The sequence below is a fragment of the Phyllostomus hastatus genome, unplaced genomic scaffold (assembly GCF_019186645.2).
Source record: "Phyllostomus hastatus isolate PE091 unplaced genomic scaffold, TTU_PhHast_1.1 phas_contig_86, whole genome shotgun sequence".
Taxonomy (NCBI): domain Eukaryota; kingdom Metazoa; phylum Chordata; class Mammalia; order Chiroptera; family Phyllostomidae; genus Phyllostomus; species Phyllostomus hastatus.
Window position 1 is genome coordinate 74,620,198 of NW_025333977.1, and position 17,612 is coordinate 74,637,809.

The 17,612-nt window shown below is 39.1% G+C and overlaps 1 long non-coding RNA gene and 1 pseudogene across 1 annotated transcript in view; one reads left to right on the forward strand and one right to left on the reverse strand.

The window, feature by feature from the left end:
* LOC123827270 overlaps positions 1-13,914 on the reverse strand; it is a 92,599-nt gene extending 78,685 nt beyond the window's left edge. Inside the window, exon 1 of the long non-coding RNA XR_006787210.1 lies at positions 13,841-13,914. This is a non-coding gene — a long non-coding RNA (uncharacterized LOC123827270). The remainder of the gene's footprint in view (positions 1-13,840) is intronic.
* An 811-nt stretch (positions 13,915-14,725) lies between these two features.
* On the forward strand, positions 14,726-17,057 carry LOC123827421 (annotated as a pseudogene).
* The last annotated feature ends 555 nt before the right edge of the window (positions 17,058-17,612 follow it).

Genomic DNA, 17,612 nt, shown 5'->3' on the forward strand with positions numbered 1-17,612 from the left:
ATGATTGAATATGATGGCATGTGATTAGCAGTTGAAATCTACGGAGGGTGGAGGAGACTAATACTTCAGCTTATCAACAATGCATGTTAGGATGCAGCAACTGATAGGAAAGTGTTGGTTTTGAGAATTCACCCTGTCTGGGACATTGGATGAAGCTGAAACCTGAAGCACAAGTCTTGGCAGAAAGAGTAGTGGTGGACTCGATAGTGGTGCTGGTTGCGAGAGTTACAGTAATAGTGGCTGCAGTAGCAACAGGAGTTGCAGTAGTGGTGGTATCAATAATAAAAGATAGCTGTGTAGGGGAACTATTTCAGGCCCAGAAAGTATTAGGTGCAGGCTGTGCTACGATGATTAAATATAATTATAATTAAAAAACATGTGCAGGCCTATTATGTAAGAATTCATGTGTAAACATGTCTTTAAAAACTAGAAGATTTAGGATGGATTGGATTTTGTACTGACACATAACTTTTTTACCCAAATCAAGATACTGCGATTAAGACAACTTTGGATGCTGTGTATGGGCACTTCCTGCTATTAAAGCACTAATTAATTGGGAAAAAGGGAGGTAATTAGAAAATGGGACATGGCAGAACTATTCATATATCCAAACATCGATGAAATAAATAGGAAAGTGTTCACTGAGAAGGGCCAGGGGCAGCTTCCTGCAGGACGACAAAAGAGGATACAGGGTGTGGGACCTGAACCTGTCTGGCTAATTGTGACAGGACATTCTAGTCATGGGATTCTCCTGGAGCAAATCCAGGGAGTACAAGGGAAGGAATATACAAGAGAAACCAGGAGAATATTTTGTTGAAATTATTAACATGATTAGCTTCCCTGCTGTTTCAAAGTCCCAAACCAAGTTCCATTCGCATTAGAATCAATGTGCAGCTTGCTGCCATTACCTCCTGCTCCACTGGAGGGGACATTCATTATTCTCCCATTATTTCTCTTTGTCATCTCACTATAAAAACTGCTAGATGCTTGATGAAATTAGCAAGATTAACATCTGTATCAATAAAAGGTGTGTGAGCATCAGGTCAAACTGCTTTTGCATTTTAAGTATCTTTTGGCCTAGATCTCCTGTGAGGAACACTGATCTAAAAGATGTTTTGTCTTTGTTTGTTCTGCACTTCTTTCTTGCTACTGCAAAGAGAATTGGAAATCTCTCTGGGTATCTTCCCTGAGCCTTGGGAAAGATTCTATGTCTGAGTAAACCTCAGTGTTAATGGTCTTCCAAGCCTTTACTCTGCAGGCATCAGACCCAGGAAGTGCAGGCAAGGGCACAGCTCATATTGTAGTGAATTAAGAGTTTGAGGTCAAAGTCAGAAACAGTTTTCAAAGAGTTAAAATTGACAGAATCCAAAACACTAACAATATAGAAAAACAGATCTGTGAATGCTCCTCAGGTTAGTTTGCTTTGATTTTCTGAATGATAAATTTCTGATTTCTCCTAGTTCATTAAGGATTTCTCCTTAAAGGACTGTGACTTGGCATCCTAATCATAGCATCCACTCAGTAAAGTTGCCTTACTTAGTCACAATGAAAAACCTACCACACAGTGTGAACATTAAAACTACAATGAATATATAAATACGTAATGATACTGGTGCCTGTCCAAGACCTGGAGTGAGTGAGGCAGGGGCTGCAGAAAATGCCGGAGGCAGTGGGACTGAGGCCTTGCGCTGCTAGCATGGCCAATGATAGATTTCCCTACCCCTGGATAAAGGGAACACAAGTCAGCAAGGCAGCAGCATCGTGTTGTCTCAGCAACCAAGCTGAGGCCCAGGGCAGCAATAGGAGACTTTGCATGGAGTCTGCACAAGAATGGCAAGGGTGATTGATGCAGAAAAAAACCCTCCTACTCCCTTCTGGAACATGGCAGCTAGGGGAAATGCAGACCTGCCAGTGTAGCCTGGAAAAAGGATGGATTGGCTAGGGAAGTTGGATGCTTCCAGAGTGCATAGAATTTTGGGCCTGGAGATTTAAACAGAGGGAGGGCAGATTCTTTCCCTTTCTTCTTCCCCTTGCTTGCTCAGTTGGGGGCTGGCTTGTGCTGAGACTGAGTCCTGCATACTGGACTGTGCCCTGGGACATTTGGGTTGCTATGGCTCTGAGCTACATGAATGGTCCCTGACTGCTCCCCTTCTTTTCTTCTGAAATAAGCACAAGAATGTACGGGCTGGAGTGCTTGCAGGATCCAGAGGCTTTGGCAGCCTTGGGCTTGTGGATAGAGCCCCTGTCTGAATGGCTGCAGCAGTCAGCAGCAGTCTTAGGTCTCTGTCTAGGAAGCAGCTGCAGTAGATGGCAATGCAGGCCCCAGATGTGCTCACTCAAGGGACGGAGCCTGAAGCCAGATAGCTGTCCACTTAGCTGCTGCCTTGTGCTCTGAAGGACAGATAAGAATGGAAGGGATCTCTGGGCTTGGTATTGAGTTTTAGTATTTTTGGGGAAGGAATGCGATTTTTTCCCATGTTTTGAGGAAGAGAGGAGCCTGTAGCTGGTCCCCTGCTCACCCAAATTGTGCAATATTTTACTACAGACCTTTTTCCTACCATACCAATCTCTGTTTTATGCCTGTGTTCAGCAGTGGACAGCTAAATCCCACTTTTGTTTGGTAACAGTTTGGCGACACCTAGATGGGACTCTGGGGACCTTAGTCAGGTCCCAGCTGCCTGTGAGTGAGACTATGAGGATATCCCCATCTCAGGGAAGTTCCCTGAATCCCCACTCAAGGCACCAGTCCCCAGAAATGCCAGGATGGTGAAAGGAAAAAGGTCTGCAGAGTAAAGTGACCCCAAGACTGGGGAAGCTGAACCAGCATTCACAATGGGGGTTAGGTACCCTACTATTTGCATCCAGTTAGAGGCATGTGGGGTACCACTGGGTGGGCCACAACTGGTGACAGGCCATGTGGGCACCCACCATTAGGGCCCTGTGCCATGAGAGCATCGTGCCATTAAGTTTCTGCACAACTGGGATTTGATGGGGACAGCTCCAGTTCTGGAGGCCAATAATTGGGCTTTGAGGGGGACCATTTGAGCTCTCAACTGGGATCTGATGGGAACTACTCTGGGCCATGAACAGGAGGGGTCTGGGTGAGGACTGCCTGAGTTCCAGCGGCCACTGAAGAAACAGGTCTGAGAAGAACATAGACTTTAAGAAGGGGTGAGGATCACATGAGTACTGACGGCCACTGTTTTGGGCCATGATTTTGCTCCTCTGGCCCACACTTGGGTCCCTAGGAAGGCCACGTGACTAAGACTGGGTGAGGAGCTCCAAAGTTTTGGGTGGTCACAGTTTTGGAGGCCACAGTTTTCCATACTGGCTGGCAGAAGATCTGAAGCAGATCACAAGCAGACACTGAAATCTACTTGTGAGATTGAGTTGTGGGTTCAAGACTTGCTTATACGTTCCCAGTTTGCCCACATTCTTCTAGTCATGGCTCTGATTCTGCATGTCTGCACCATCAGGGGCTGATCTTTTTTGGCTACTGGAGTGAGCCCAGTGGGAAGAATGTTAGTGGATTGGGCTATGTACAACCATTATCCAATGTCTAAGAAGGGATTTGTTTTCTATTGTAACACTGCATGGCTTATGTATATTTGGACTATGGGAAAAAAATGGCCCATAAATGGTTCCCCAAATTGCTATGCCCTCATGAAGCTGGAACTGTGTTGCCAATGATTGGGGAAGTGGGACAAGATCCTATATGTCCAGGCATTTGGGTCATTCCACAATAGGATTTTTGCAAGGCCTGTGTTTCAGGAAGTTGTGAAATGTGTTTGCAAATCTGAGAAATTTTAGCTGCTTGATACAGAGTTATAGTCCTTCCCATCATTAAAAGGACAAGCATTGAAAGTGAAGTAGATTAAAATGGTCATTTCTGAATAGGTAAGAAATTTGTGAAAGTTTTAACTCGAAAAGAAAGAAACCTCAGTTCTTGGGTACAGTTATTTTTTTGCTTGCTTTCTTATCTTGAGGGGACTTCATTTGATCTTTGCTGTTTCATGTCCTCTGTCTCTGCTCTTTGGGGCTTTGTGCCACATGGGTACCAGTTGCTGTACTGGCTGGTGTGAGAACATATCTCTGCTATTGGGGCTTTTGCACCATTTGGACCTGGGAAATGTCATTCGGTATTGGTTGGTGAAAGACTGTGTCTCTGGTGTGGGACCAGTTAGTGCCACAGTTGGTGAGAGAATGTCTCTGCTGTTTGGAGTTTTGGGCTATTGGGTCATCAGGACCCAATATCTCTGCTGTTTGGGGTTTTGGGCTATAAAAAGCATCAGGACTACCAGTTGGTGTACTTGTTGTTATGAGATAAGATTCCCACCTCTTTCTTTTTGGAGGATTTTGTTGAGAATATGGGGTTGAAAACTATCTTTACTTTTAGATTTTGTTTTTGTTTCTATTTTGAAAGGGAATTGAGGTTTCTAAGAGTTAAAACTTCAAATTAAGTTGGAAAGAAATTGTATGGTTTTAGTAACAGAAGGCATAAGGCATGGAGATGCAATCTTGGTGGATATTTGAAGGACAAGGGTTTCCTTTTTTGCTTTGTATTTGTCTCCTTACCAGATCCCTCCAGATTTTGGCATTCTACATGAGTGAGTAATGGCCTAAAGTTTCTTTGCAAAAATCCAATAAGACAAGTTTCCAGTTGTGGTTTTAATAACCAGGACTTTGACTGGGAAGTTATGCCTGAAGGAGGCAGCCTGGACTCTGGATGTCAGCAGAGACCCTTGAGGAACTGAGATTCAATTTTGAAGCTAATGAAAGGCCACTGGAGAAATGGCCTGATACTTTATCTGGTCTTGTAGTTCATGCCAGTCTTTCCAGGTAAGGGATGAAATTTGCTTTCCTGAAAGATGGCAAGGAGGAAACTTAAGACGCTTTGGTTTGGGAACCTCAGGGACTTGAGGAAAATAGGTATGCAGGTAAAGCCTGATGGCAGGTGTGTGGCTGGGCTTCTGTGCCCTGAAAGGCTAACTAAAGCCTAATCTGAAGGTTCCTTGTGTAAATTCAAGCAAAGCAGATTTAAAGAGCCTATGTGACTAATTGTTGTTCTTATTGTGTTTATGCAAATAATCAGGCAAAGCTAAAACTGGACTTCATGCAGTCCCTTTGATGACAATGAGGATAGTCTTAAGGTGAAAAATAGTGTTTCAAGAAAGTTACAATGCTCAGTAGTGGATATTGGACTCTAGTGCAGCTAACTGTCCTCAGAGTTTTGTTTTTACTTGGAAGTTGAACTATGTCTGTATATGTCATACAGATTTTACTTCAGCACCTGAGGGCATCACTGGAGATGTTCAATTTGTAAGCAAGAAGGATTTGTCAAATGGTCACTGTTTAATAACATTCCAGCAAAGGCCTTGCAACTAGGCATCTTCTCAAAGGACAGTATTGCAGAATCAGAGACTGGTTTATGATCTGTTGTGTTAATTAACCTTTGTATTTTTTCTTCTGTTTTCACAGGGTGTATGCACATGACCTCATGTACTTGGTTGCTTATTTACACAGTATAGGCCTACCTTTAGAAGCCCATGAGCATCATTGCCTCCTGAAATAAGACTCAATGGTTTGATTGGACTAGGTGATTGGATTGGTGAAGTATGGGGAAGTATATTGGCTTTGCTTAAAACTGCTTTCCTTTTCTACTCTAATGGTTAAAACAGAAAGGCCCATAATTCTTCAGACAGAGGGGAAATCTTAGAATTTTCCCATCAGCCTAATTTGATTTAAGTATAGTGGACAAAAGAACTTTAGACTGTTGTGACATGCCTACATACCTTCCTCCAAAAAAGCCACTCTTTCTTAATCTGTGACACTGTCCAATTAGTCCCTATCTTTTTTGTGGTTCTGAGCGTGCCTTCTAATCTTCTTGCCAAATTTGTCACCTCCAGAATATAACAAGGATGACATCTTGTCCAGCAATGCCATCCTTTGTACATTATGCAAATGCTGCTTCCTAGGGACAGCCAACTGACTTGGACTTTGCAGTTTCTGCTCCTCACAGAAAGGATAGCCTCTACTCTAGACTCCCTATTTTTGCTCCTGGACCTGATGATAGATAGAACTATGACCTTGTCCAGCTGGAAATGGTTATAGAAAATGAGATGTTCACCCATTTGCCTTTGTAAGATTACAAAGGTCCAGAAATGTTAAAGGAGGGAATTGATACTGGTGCCTGCCCAGGTCCTGGAGTGAGGGAGGGGTTACAGGAAATGGTGGAGGTGGTGGGACTGAAACTGTGTGCTGCTAGCATGGTGCTTGATAGATTTCCCTACACCTGAGTGAAAGGGTAAACAAGCATGGGTGGCTATGCCCTCACAATTGAACTTACAGCAAGAGGAGACTTTGTGCAGTCTGTGCAAGGATGGGGAGGGTAATTGATGAAAGAAAAATAAAAACCCCTCCTACTCCCTTCCAGAACATGGCTACAAGGGGAGGTGCAGACCTGCCAGTCTAGCCTGACAAAAGGACAGATTGGCTAGAGATGTTGGATGCTTCTGGAGTGTATGGAATTTTGGGCCCAGAGATTTAAGCAGAGGAAGGGCAGAGGCTCACCCTTTATTCCCCTCACTCTCTGGTCAAAGGTCAGCTCACGCTGAGGCTGGCTTTGCACTGAACAACAGTCCTGGACCCCTACTTTTACTTGATAATAATAATGACAAAGCAAGTCCAAGTTTTAGTCTAGTTTGTCAGATGTTCACCTATAAATTAGACTTTTATCATGTTAACACATTTTAATTCGTATTCATTTTAGCCTTAGCCTTCTGAAGCTCTTAGGTCTGGTTTAAACTTTTTTTTTAACTTTGGCTTCAATTCCCTCTTAATTCCTGGCTACTTTTTTTTCCACAGACTTCAGAATACTTGGTCCCCAATTTAGTATGTAGTTTAATTCAGTTCACTTAAGTTCAGTTCATCTCAGCAAAACCATTCTGGATAGTGACTTTGGCACTAAGGGACCATAGATATGACAGATCTTCCTTGCCTTTTGTTGGGAAAGACTATTTTTTCTCTACCTTTTATGTTCACATCTTGGGTGCTCACATATTAAACTGATAAAGGACAGATTGGCAAGAGAAAAGACAGATTTTTATCTACCAAGTATGTATGAGAGTTCACAGAAGAAGTGATTCAAGGAGGTGTTTAGAATTTGGGGCATGAATTTTATCTGGAGAAGAGGAGGAGGATAAGAGCACTTATGGTAAAATTAATGAGTTCTAGGAAAGATAAATGGGCCCTTAGGCAAATAGATGGGAGATATCATTTTGTGACAAAGTCTGTTTAGGTGTGGTGTGGGCAATTATCATCTCCAGTGATAACTGTTAATCTTCTCTGGTTGCTCCCAAAGCAGGGGATTTCTCCTAATTGAATTCTTTTGAAAGGCTTTACTTTTAGGCAGATAAGAGATTTCAGGAATTCAAATATCTTCCACTCACAATAGTTTTTATGCCATAGTGGCATATTCTAGACTCCTTCACTTCAATCTAATGGGAGAGAAAAAAAAGAAATCATAAGCAAGCTACAAATGCAATATGAGCACAGAAGAGGAGAAGATGAATTCTGAGAGAAAAAGGTTTAGAATACCTTGTGAGAGCTGTGGATTATTGAAACAGCCCCTAAAATATTGGGTAGGATGAATGAAATTAGGGATATGAGTCAAAAAGAGAAATGGGAGGGAAAGGAGCCTGGTGACTTTCTTAGAATAAAATTTCTTTTGAAACATACTATCTTCTTGATACTTATATACACATATGTATATATGTATACACACATACACACATATATATATGTGTACACATATATACATATATATAATTTTTACCTAATTCTTAGTTTTATTATCTTTAGTTGCTTTTGTTGTTTTGTCTTGATTTTAATTTACACTTTATCAAATTCAGTTTTCTCTTTAACCCCCCCCCTTTTTTGTAGTAACAATGGACCTATCTCTGTCACTTTGTTGCTCTGTGAACTTAAACAACAATCTGAAAATTGTAGGTAAACTAATAGCATAGTGCCTCATACAGAGTGATAGGGGAACTCAAGAGTTTAAAATTTTAGCTTCAGTCATAGTTGATAGCCTTAGGTGATTTATGCATGTGGAAAGCTGTTATTTCAGGAACTGGAATGCATGACCATGTGACTCCAGGAGGTGGACAAGCAATTTAATCATTGTGCCGCAGGGATTCTGCAAGTAATGGAGATGATATCTGATCCAGTGTGCTCCAGGGAGAGAACTTCTGTGTTGCAGATAAAGAATTGTTGATCAATAGATAAAAAAGTACTAGGAAAATCACCACCAGACCGCAACTCTTATTTTATTAACTTTTTCTCAAACCCCTTACTTATACTTTCTTCTCCTTATAAAAATGTGGGCTTGAGATGGGATGTTAAGATGGTTTTTGAGGGTGCAAAACCTGCCAACTTCTAAGATTGCCTGCATCTGAATAAAGTGACCATAAAGATTCAATCCTTGTCTCTACTTATTGGTTCTGGTAGTGACAGGCAGCATGAATGCCAACTTTTCAGTTTTTGATAAAAGAGAATATATGATAACATTCACTGTCATTCACACATCAACCTTTAAATGTTTGATTACTCTGTAACCATAAATATATCTAATAGTATTTCCTTTATATGATGGTTTTGTTCAGATTCTAATTGATTTCAAAATACTTACATATTATAAAATGTGAGCTTTTATTGCCAGCCAAGTGGGATAAGAAACCAGAATGATCAAGATGATTGGGTCTAAATTATTAGTGCTAAAAGGCATGGCAGACTGTTTGAAAAACATGTAAAGTGCTGAAGGTACTTTTGAAAGTGGCCCTTAAGGCTGTCTCCATTTTTAGAGGAAGTTGTTCAGTAGCCCCAGTGTTGTTTGAGACTGGTCTAAAAGTATAAATGACAGATTCTTCTAACCCAGGCTTCAGACTGCAATTATACACTCCAGCATACAAGAATTTGCAGTTTGGAAAACCACTGCAGTCTTATCATACTCTAGTTTTCCAGTCCATTCCCTCCATGAGTTTGACTCTAACTTAGAATAGGAAAATCTAAAGTCTTTAAATGATCCTTGTCCTAAGAAATTCTATATACAACTCAGGGAAAATAATTCTCTAGAACCTAGACAATACTTAGGTATTTCTTATGTAGAATACTGTAGTTGACTTTGTGCACACACACACACATACACAAACCTAAGACTTCTCTTTCTAGATGAGAAGAGTTTGTTCCAGAATTGCCTTTCAGTTTAGAGGCAGGATGTCCCTGCATGCATGGTCATAAATAGAAAGAGAAAATGAATATAACTGGCATTGTGCTGCTTTTTGGTGACCTCAACACACCCTATGAAAATGACATCCATATACCAGCAGTGTCTGCTCAGGGATAACTTTCAGGAGGCAAAATGTAGCTTTACAAATCAATCTAAATCTTTAATGCACCACTCTCCCCTTCAATCCATGTTAAAGACATTTAATGAATGTAATCTGAATTTATCAATGTTCTCTTTTAGTAATCTAAAGATTTAGATATTGAACTGTAACAAAATGACAAATGGTAGAGTTTTTCATTTTTTCCCTACTCAAAGTTAATTGATACTGCTAAACATTCTTTATGCATATTAATTAATATCCTCTAAGAAAGACAGTGCATATAAACTAGAGCAACAGAACAATTGTGGATAGGGACAGAAGTTTAGGCACAGTTGACTGAGCAGTAGATATCAGGACTGTATATCCCTCATGCTTCTTTTTGATACAGGTGGGAAGGATCTTAGCATGGTCTACTCTGAATAGTTAGTGCCAATTCAGGCCATTAGCTGGTGACAGTTCTTCATTCAAAATGCTTGCTAATCTTCCCACTTGCATTATCCTCTCTTTTCATTTTGGCAAGTAATGTGCAATTCTTTCCATACACATTATTTTTAGCTGAACAGAGGTTGCCTGGAGCTAATGAGCTGTGGACATCAGCAGAACTGGGACCTGATATGATCCCTTAGTCAACATAATGAAATAAGTTTTTTCTTTTATTAAAAAGAAATGCTTTTATTCATTAAGAAAAAGATTAATTTCTTCCTGGTATGTCTTTCTTATATTAACATTATTTTTGCTAACGAACTAAAAACATTTGTTGAACTGAAAGTAAAAGAAAGAGAGACTGAATATGAAGAATCTGACACTGTGCATATATATGGGAGGGGGATAGGTGAGATTGCATGTGTGTTGTACATGTGGGTGTGCAAGGTGCACACACAAGTGTGTGTGTAGGAAAGAGGGTAGGTTAAAACCAGGCTATAATTAGAGCTCCTGTTCTTTTTTGTGATATAAAACAGTGAAGACAGATAGTTTTCTTTTCCCATTTTAACAATCAATATTATTTGAAGAACATGTACATTATATTATACATATAATATAATGTATATTATAATGCTGAAGTACTGCAATCATTAAAATAATATATGAAACAACAAGTAGGATAAACATTATGGGTAAAGCTCAAACATTAGTTTAGATCCAGCTTCTACCATCAATTTCCTGTGGAACACTGGACCGATCATTTTACCCTTCTGACCCTCAGCTCTGTATTTGTATAAGGGAAGTAATGGTAACAACAGCTATTTCTTGGTATATTTATGAGATTAAATGTGATAATGTATAGAAGGCACATAGCATATTTTCAGAACATTGTAAGGTCTCAATGAATGTTAGACTAATTTTTTTGTGTGAGGTTAGGCAAATTCATTATATTTCTTCTTCATTTCATTTGCATGATTTGCCTACTTCTCTGGTGCTGAAAAAGCACCTTTACCTCCCCTTTCATGGACTTCTCCAGGGTATGTTTTCTCCTTGCAAATTTTCCAGAGAAGCTTCACTTGAACATCAGGAAGATCATCAATATTAATAGAGTTTTCCACAAAACTTTTTTAAAATTTATTTTTTAAATTCATTTTCCTGAATATTACCTGTACTTACAGTCAGAGCTAACTTACACATTAGGTATAGCAGGCTCAGTAAATATAGCAGGCTCCTTTCTTTTAAAATCAGAAGAAAAATATAAACTTTTAGGTGAAAACTGTTTCAGTATATAATATGAACATATTCATCTTTAAACCAATGCAGTTGTAAACTAACATTCAAATAAGATTTTTTAAATTATTGATAAAGGTGTTTAAGAAGGAAAAACTGCCAAAGGCCTATGAAAGTCATAATGCAGCCCTGCCTAAAATGTCCAAGTGATAGAATTTTCCCAAGGAGACATAGTGAGTCAGTTGAAAAAGCAAATAGTAGAGTTTTGTTTGTTATTTTTCTGTTTGATTGTTGGTGGGGGCATGAGGACATGATGGTGGCTAGGGGGTGTGGTGCACTTGTCTTGTTAGAGTGGACTAAGCGTGTTTTTCTCAGACTGACAGTGACATACACTGTAACACTGGCACATGGAAGGACACAGCAGAAAGAAATACAGGTGAATAGGCCAGAGTGAACAATTCAGATAATAGGGAAAGGGTACTAAAGACAGAAATAATTTTTATTGTTCTTCAAATATGAGGAGCAGTGCCTCACTTAATATCATGCAAATAATTTTTAAAGCCCACTGGAGAGCTGAAATATAAAGTCATAGAAATATGTGCTGCTATAGATATTACAATGACCCCTTTGCTCAAGAGGAATTAAGCTATATTTAAAACATGCTGACATGTTAGTGCAAAGTTTCAACAAAAGGAATCTGAACTTGTTGTTAAGGCAAGCTCTGAGCTTAATCCTTTAGTGTAGCTATTTGAACTCCATATCTGATGTCTTATAAGATAATTTTGGACATATCAGGACATGTTATACTTAACCAGGAGTAAGGCAGAGTTTTTCCTCTCTTGATGCTTGGTTTTCTGGTATTGTACAAAATTATACCTACAAATTGCTTTCATTAATAGTTTGGAGTTATATTACAAGTTGTGAAATGCTAGAAATTTCCAAAATAAATATATAAAACACAATTTCTCAAGAGCAAAGATTTCAAAATCACTGATTTTTACTACATGCTAAAAATGCATATTTTAATGATAGTCTATAGCATGAATCATCAATCTTGAGAATACTATTTTGAATATATTATATCACCCACAGTTCAATGAATCTTATAGCCTGCTATAAAAATTTAAACACCCACAGTGTAGATGACACTGTGTTAGGCACCAGAAATTTTGATCAGCCCTGCCAACTACAGTATAGATAAAAGAGCTAACATTAACTCAAAAAGGTCATTTCAAGTCTCTTAACCTCAGTTTCCTTATCTGTGTATTCAAGGTAGTAATTCCTAAATTATACATTTATAGTTAGGCTGAAGTCAGACAATGCCTATACAAGTATTCTGGAAACTGCAAGGAGTTATGAAAATATAAGATATGGTTATTACTATACTTTGGGCTCAGTTTTGATAACATGACAATTAATTGTGATTATTTCATGAGCAGTATGGAATGTGAGGCTAATTGGTGGGCCTAAATTACCTACATGCATAATTTGATTTAGTTCTATGGCAATGTCCCGGGCTATGATATTTCTCATAGGACTACTGAAAGCAAACACATTTAGCTAGCAACAAACTCAGTTGCCCTTTGCTGCCTACTTAGGCATTCTGCAAAATGATTTGTTTTGCTCTTGGCAAAAGTGTTAGTTTACAGTCTCCACTGAAAATTAATTGTCAATGAAAATAATAAATGTGCAATGATAACAAATTTATTCAGAATATTTGGCTTCAGTAGTTAATTCAAGCATATTCAATTTGAATGTTTTCCTTTGAAGCCATGATTATAAGATTTTTATACCTAAAGCACATCCTTAAAGTTAATAAACAGATGTCTAATTTTGCAGTACTAGGACCTAAATTATTTATGCAGATTAACTTTATGAATTTTTGACTGACAAAGGCATAACTAAGTAGATAACTTTGGAAACCTCTTTCAAGCTCCAAGTTTTACCTTTCTGTCTTTACCTCCAAGTTTTTTACTTTCTGTCTTTTCACTAACATTTGCAAGTAGCTAATATATGCCAAGTACCACTATGTATATCATCTCATATAATCTTCATAAAGATTCCATTTAAGAAACTAAAGAAACCAATGCATTCAATAAAAAATGAAGGAAACTAAACTTTATAGAACACAACAATCCATCCAAGATGACAAAGCTGTAAGTGATGGCAACTCTTTCACCAACTCCAAGACCAACATTCTTTTAAAAACAAGACTATCACCCAAATCTACACTCTAGGCGAGGAGTGTACTCGTATTCGTTCTGTCTTTCTAATCAATACTTGATTGCAGGAAAGAATTGACAAACTGATTCAAGATAGGACAGTAACACATAAATGACTCAGAAGGCCTAAATTCTTACCTAACATATGGCGATGTGTATTTTACCGCCAGTAAAAGGCTATTTGGAACCTATGTTAAATGCTTGAAACTCTTTCTGAAATTTCAGACATTGGGATACAAGTAGGTTAAAGAACTAATTAATACTCTGAAATCATATTACATAAGTAATCTTCCCCAATTAAACAAGCAGCACCTGTAACTGTAATTGTTACAGAAGGATAGATTCTTTCCTGCACTCATACAAAGCTTGTATTTAGATTTGTAACTCCTTCTAATGGCCTTTGTTCATATAAAGTCACCTGCAAGAAGATTGCTGTTCAAGTCATGTAGAATATTTCCCCTGCTCCTCCTCCAAAAATCAAAGAATGATGATGTATTACATATGTATTTAAAACACATGACTACAACCAAAAGCAAGGTAAACATCTCTAAAGACCAAAAGAAGAATAAAAACTCTAACCGTACATGTGGCTTCATTCACAGGCCTTTTGAATTCCAGGACAAGGAATAAGTGGACGTGCCCTTGTATTCATCTCCTAAGGAAAAAAAAAATGGGGAGAAGAACAGAGCCAGGATCTGTGTATGAAATAGGACACCAGGCCAGGGCACTTACAGTTCCAGGCAAATATCAAGTTGTTGCCTAGAGGGCTGGGAGAAAGCACAAATAGTTGCTCCACCAAAGCTGGGCCAAGCCTCAACTAGCTGAGGAGTATCTCCATATTATCCTTGCATTGTGTAAGGTCTGGTTGACAATAAAAGAGCAAGGCTGGCAAAGACAACAGTAAAACAGCCACACATAGAAAGGTGAGAAAGGAGGGATTAAACAAAATAAACAGAAACAAGGAAAGACCCACTGAAGAAAGCACACTAAAATTCCAGAGCATACAAAGAGAACAAAACCAATCATGAAAGGCAGTCATCACACAGATGTTTATCCGGGAACAGAATTATATTTGAGTAATTTGAAAATGACTTAATATGTATATTTAAAATCTTAAAATACACAAAAGAAGGAAAGAAGAAATGATTATAATACTAAAAGGATTATTAAATAAAAAGTATGTGTCCATAAAAAAGTACTGAAGAGAAATCCTAGAGAGAAAAATGTAGCCCTTAAAATTATACAACAATAACCAAAAAAAAAAAACCTCAGTAAACTGGTTGAACATCAGGTTGGAAGAATTGAAGAGAATATTAATGAATTAGAAAGAATATTGAGGGTTTGGAGTAGAAGATATAAAAGGAAAGATAAAGGAAGGGAGACTATGGTAGTAAAGTTATAATAGATTTGCAGAATGGTCTGCCTTAAATTTCTTTTCCCATTAAATATTCAGAAGAAGTGAAAATGTCAATATTTAATATCCAGACTGAAGGGCTGAATCCCTATTTAGAAAATATAGATACAAAGCTAAGCAAGATAAAGGTATACAATTCTGTACCTTGACAAACACAATACAACTGTGAAATGTCAAAAATAAAGAGAAAATCTTAAAACTTTCCTGGCAGAAGAGCAAATTATCTGATAATTAGAATGAGAAGCAATAGAGGTCAGAAGAGTGATCACTTCAAAGTGCTGGGGAAAAGACATCAAATTACAGTTATGCACAACCTAAACTCGCATCCAAAAGCAAGAATGCTAGGAAAACACAGGGATGCAGTCTCAGTTGCTCCCCCTCCAGCAGGACTCCTGGTCCACACTTCTGCCTCTTCACTGGTGCCCTAGCCGAGCTCCCTAATCTTGCTGGAGCCCCAACTGAACTCCAGGGCTTGCACACGCTAGACTGTGACCTAGTAATGCCTACTACCTTCATATCCGAACGGGGATGGATTGCCACTCTGTTTGATAATACACCCTGGCTGTGGGTTCCACTCCTCATTCTATGAACCTTGACCAATGGGAAATGGGGGATGAGAGAGCGTAGGGCACATACATCTTTCTTCACCTCCTCTTTCATGGACTTTTCCAGGGTATGTTTTCTCCTTGCAAATTTTCCAGAGAAGCCTCACATAATGAGTGAAAACACTAGTGAATGATCTACCCTGTCTCTTTATAAAGTGTGGTGCTGAGCGGCACTGCGCCTTGGGCGCACAGTGAGGGTGGTGTGTGCGGGGCATGCAGGGTTCGCGGGGTGGGGGGAAGGGCGCGGCTGCCAGCCTGGCACTAATGTCTCCCTGTGTGTCTTCCTCACTCTGTCCTCTCCCCTGTGTGCGCCGGGCCCACCGACTCCCACAACCCTGAAAGAAGGACTGGAACAAAGGCCTTGACTTCCCCTCGGAGGAGGACTGCAGACTTAAAACAATAAATGTAGATCTTCAAAGTGATGCTGCGCTGCAAGTGGGCGTTTCTGATGCCATTAGTGAGAGAGAGAAAGTAAACTTCACTGTACACACAAAGAGTTCATTGCCAAATTTTAAATAAAATGAGTTTTCTGTTGTTCAGCAACATGAGGAGTTTTTCTGGCTTCATGATTCCTTTGTTGAAAATGAAGACTATGACGGTTACATTATCCCTCCAGCACCACTAAGACCTGATTTTGATGCTTCAAGGGAAAAACTGCAGAAGCTTGGAGAAGGGTCCATGACGAAGGAGGAATTCACAAAGATGAAACAGGCACTGGAAGCTGAATATTTGGCAATATTCAATAAGACTGTAGCAATGCATGAAGTATCCTGTGCCATGTGGCAACACATCCTATTTTGAGAAAAGATTTAAGTTTCCATGTCTTTTTGGAATGCAGTCAAGATTTGAGTGTGCATGGAAAAAATAAGAGAAACTTGAAGGTTTCTTTAAAAACATGGTTAAGCCCTGGCTGGCATAGGTCAGTGGATTGAGCTCGGGCTGCAAACCAGGCATCACAGGTTCGATTCCCAGTCAGGGCACATGCCTAGGTTGCAGGCTATGGCCCCTAGCAACCACACATTGATGTTTCTCTCCCTCCCCCCACCCTCTCTCTCTCCTTCCATTCCCTCTCTAAAAATAAATAAATAAAATCTTTAAAAAACATTTTAAAAAATAAAAACATGGTTAAATCAGTGGATGGAGTAATTGTTTCAGGAGTAAAGGATGTAGGTGATTTCCTTGAGCATGAACGAGCATTCCTTTTAGAGTGTCAAAGCTGAGTTAAGGATTCATCTGCTAAATCTGATAGGAAGACAAGATCCCACAAAAGTGCTGCAAATGATAACAATAGAGTAGGTTCTTCATATATGCTTTAGGAACTCAAGATTGTACAGATATTTGCAAGTTTTTTTCTCAAAGTTTCAGAACTGTTTGATAAAACAAGAACAAGAGAAGAAAGCATGTCTGCTGTTGAAGACCTCAAACTTTCTGATCTTTTAAAATATTGGTTAAGAGAACCTTAAGCTGCTAAGTATCTCCTCTACAGAAGATCTAGGTCACTAATGGAGTACAAAAATGCTAATAAACCATAGGATAAAGTAAGAGCAAAAAATAAAGATGTTCTCCAGGCTGAAATGTCCCAACAATTACACTGTCAGAAATTTGAAAAAATATCAGAATCTGTGAAACAAAAACTCATAGATTTTAAGAGAAGAAGAGCTGTGGCATTGAGAAAAAAATAATGGTACTCACAGAGTTAAAGTGGAAGCATGCAAAGGGTAACCTACCATTGCTGCAGAACTGCCTGGCAGTGTTGAATGGAGAGGGAAACACATAAGCCACACTCCACCTTCTGTTTGAAAAGGGCTGCCTTCCTTCAGGTTTAATTTCTGTTTTCTTAATGATGTTAGGCATTTACTCTGCACTAGAAGCAAAAGATGGAGACAAAGTGCATCTCCTCTCCCTCTTTCTGGGAAACAGTGGAGCATTGCTGTCCCCATGTGCTGCTGGCCTGTGGTCAGCACAGCACTCCCGCACCTGCTTGCTCCCCCGGGCAGTTGTCGCTCATGAGCACTTCCTTTTACAAAAGCCCAAAGTTCAGTCTTTTTTTAAGGAACCTCTACAACTCTGTTTATTTTGTAAATAGTATCCCTTATGGCTGCCCATCTTTTACCTTTAAGAGATTTCTGAAGTTTGAAATATAGTCTTCAAAATATATTCTTCAAACAAGAAAAAGATTGCCATTTCCTTTTGTTCATTCATGTATCCTGGTAAAGCATCTTAATCAGACTTATTTTTAATTAATGAATATTTCTTAGAAGTTTTGGGACAGACATTTTTTTCTATAAGGCAAAGGAAACAAGTCTTTTTTTAAGGTTTTATTTATTTATTT